Genomic DNA, 2,778 nt, shown 5'->3' with positions numbered 1-2,778 from the left:
AATTTCAGGAGATAACAAACCAAGATTTTCATTGTCTGGCAATATGACTGTTCTACATTATTACCAGCTGCCTTCTCTGTTTGGCTCTCTAAATATTGACAGGGGATCACCCACAGAATTAAGCATCTCTTTGGGCTATTTGCCATTGTTGTAATGGACCATCTGGGTGTCTGGGATCTGGTGCAAGGCCAACCATAGGAAGAGTGGTGAAAGTTTTTACTATTCTATAGTCCCTTTCCACTTCCCCTTTTTCATTCCTCCCTGCCACCTGTTGGTACCATTTCTCTACCATCCATTCCTGGAGTGCCTCTAGATTGTTTTCATGTTACATTGTTTGCTTATCCAATCATATTCATATTTCATAGTTATACTCTTTCATCAATCCATCTTTTCAAAACTTGCATAATAATAATCTTTTATGAGAATAGAATGATTAGGATTAAATGAGTTTAGCTAATTAATTCACATTGGAATATAAATGACTAAGTCAAACTTAATGATCTATCTATCTGTCTCAGGAATACTTGCATTTCCATAATTCTTATTTTTTAAGACATGAATCACAAATGGTGTAATTGTAAACAGAAAGTCAAAGCAAAGAATTTTAGACAGTGTATTTTGAGGGCAACAACTCTTATTCATCAATCCATTGCTGCTGAGAGGATTTGGTCAAAATAACAATCTGATTCATTTGAGTATGCCATCTTTCCCCTAATATTGCAATTTATATGGAAAGTAGAATCTAAAATATTAGCATCTTCTAGCACATACACATATACCAGTTCTAAGACATATGCACAGTATACATGTTCAGTATTGAGCATATAGTAGGTTTCCTATAAATACTTGCACATGATAAAGATTGCACTGCAACTTGGGTCAGAAACCACTAATGCACCAAAAGTTTAGCAAGAAATGTTTCGAAGCATGCATAGATAATTAGAGGGGTATTTTCCCCTAATGTGAAGAAGGATTGTTCACTCAATGCTAAGACAGTTCATCATATCTCAGAGGACCCCTTATCTGTTATGATGAAAAGACACTTTTTATTTCCCAAAAATATTGAAATAAATAGAATAAGAGAAAATGAATTTCCTAAGGGAAGAGAGAAGCACTGCCTTTAGTTCTTATACTCCTGTGAACTATAAGGAATCCTGTGAACATAGGATGCAATGGTAAAAAAAAAAAAAGTAGCTGAAAGAAATGCCATATGTCTCTTCAGAAGATATATAAGAATTTATAAATCAAGGATTTTTTAAAAACAGATCCAGGAAGGACTCCAGAATTTAGAGCACTCTGGAACTTCCAAGAGGCTCTAAGGGTCAGGAAAGACCCTAGAACTGCCTTTGCCTTTTCAAGGTTTTTAAGGATAACCTAGAATGGATGCTTCAGCATATAGAACAACAATAGCTCCTCACCACATTATCCCCTTTGTATCTTCTGACATTCAAACCCAAACATGGATTCCAGGTAGTTTAAAATTTAAAATTAAGACACAACTCTGATATTTATTTATTTCAATACTATCCAGATTTCAACTATTCATGACCACATTTCAGATTTTTGTGACCAAAACATTGGAGTAGTCTGATATTTCTTTCTCCAACTTAATTTAAAGACAAGGAACTGAGGCATATAGGGTTAAGTGATTTGCCCAGGTCACACAACTTGTATGTTTCTAAGGCCAGATTTACACTCATAAAAATGAATCTTTCTAATTCTAAATGCAGTGTTATATCCACTGTGCCACCTAGCTGCCTGACATGACCCTATTCCAGTCAAAATATATAATAAACCAAAGAAGTAGCTTATCAAATCAAATGTGAATTGACAAATTTCTATTGCTCACGAGTCAGAAATATCCAACTGAATCAAGGAACATCTTCAGTAATCCTGATCTATATTTTACCACTGATCCATATGGCTCTGAAGGAGAGAATGAGACTGGTGACTTTGCATGGTCATGCTTTACTTAAATCTAATTCATTTGCAAATCATAATATCACCTTCCTAATGTTATGGTCTTCATTCAAGAATGAATGACCCAGCTTTGCGCAGTGGCAGTATCATAACCAATCAGGTTTAACCTAGGTGCAATTATTGTTACTTGAAAATGTTTCCCAATACCCCACCATGATGACTTGAAACATAGTAGGCATTGGCAATTTTTGACAGTCTCTACAGATACTGAGTTATTCTTGTATAAAAAAAAATAGCACTCCTAAAATTGTTTATTTCCCATTACCATCCAAATCTAGCTCTTCTTTTCTAAACATTTATGTTAATCTCTTTAGTGTTTTGTTGTCACAAAATAAATTTCTAAGATAAGATTACTTGAAAAAAAAAGAATGAAGGACCCACAACAACTTTACCCCAGGATTATTCTGCAATCTAAATACAAGTGACTTTTTTTTCCTTTTTTCACCCAATAGCAGGGGTTTCTACAATGCTGTATATCTCAAAATAGAGAATCATACAAAAATTAAAAGAATAATGCTTATTCAGATTTTTAAAAATATAATATCAGATTTAAATTGAATAAAAATTTGATTATTTGATGCAGTTGGCTTGATACCTCTGATCACTGAAAGCAGCTACTAAAAATGCTGAGAAATCATAAGCAATAGAATCACAGAAACACAAGACAATGGCACTAGAAAGAATTTTGGATATCATTTAATATTCTTTCATTTTATAGATAAAGGAGTCCAAGAGATGAAATAACACCCAAATCATATGGCTAGGATGAAACTTGAACAAACATCATCTGACACAAAA

General features: G+C 33.7%; 1 non-coding gene across 1 annotated transcript; it reads left to right on the top strand.

Annotated features, from left to right (window-relative positions):
- The first annotated feature begins 2,046 nt into the window (after positions 1-2,046).
- Positions 2,047-2,187, top strand: LOC141503882 (U4 spliceosomal RNA). Its single transcript, XR_012473164.1, has one exon. It is a non-coding gene; the product is annotated as a U4 spliceosomal RNA (small nuclear RNA).
- Positions 2,188-2,778: the final 591 nt, after the last annotated feature.

Source organism: Macrotis lagotis, chromosome X, assembly GCF_037893015.1.
Source record: "Macrotis lagotis isolate mMagLag1 chromosome X, bilby.v1.9.chrom.fasta, whole genome shotgun sequence".
NCBI lineage: Eukaryota > Metazoa > Chordata > Mammalia > Peramelemorphia > Peramelidae > Macrotis > Macrotis lagotis.
The sequence above is the reverse complement of the archived record's forward strand: the minus strand, read 5'-3'. Positions and strand labels throughout refer to the sequence as shown.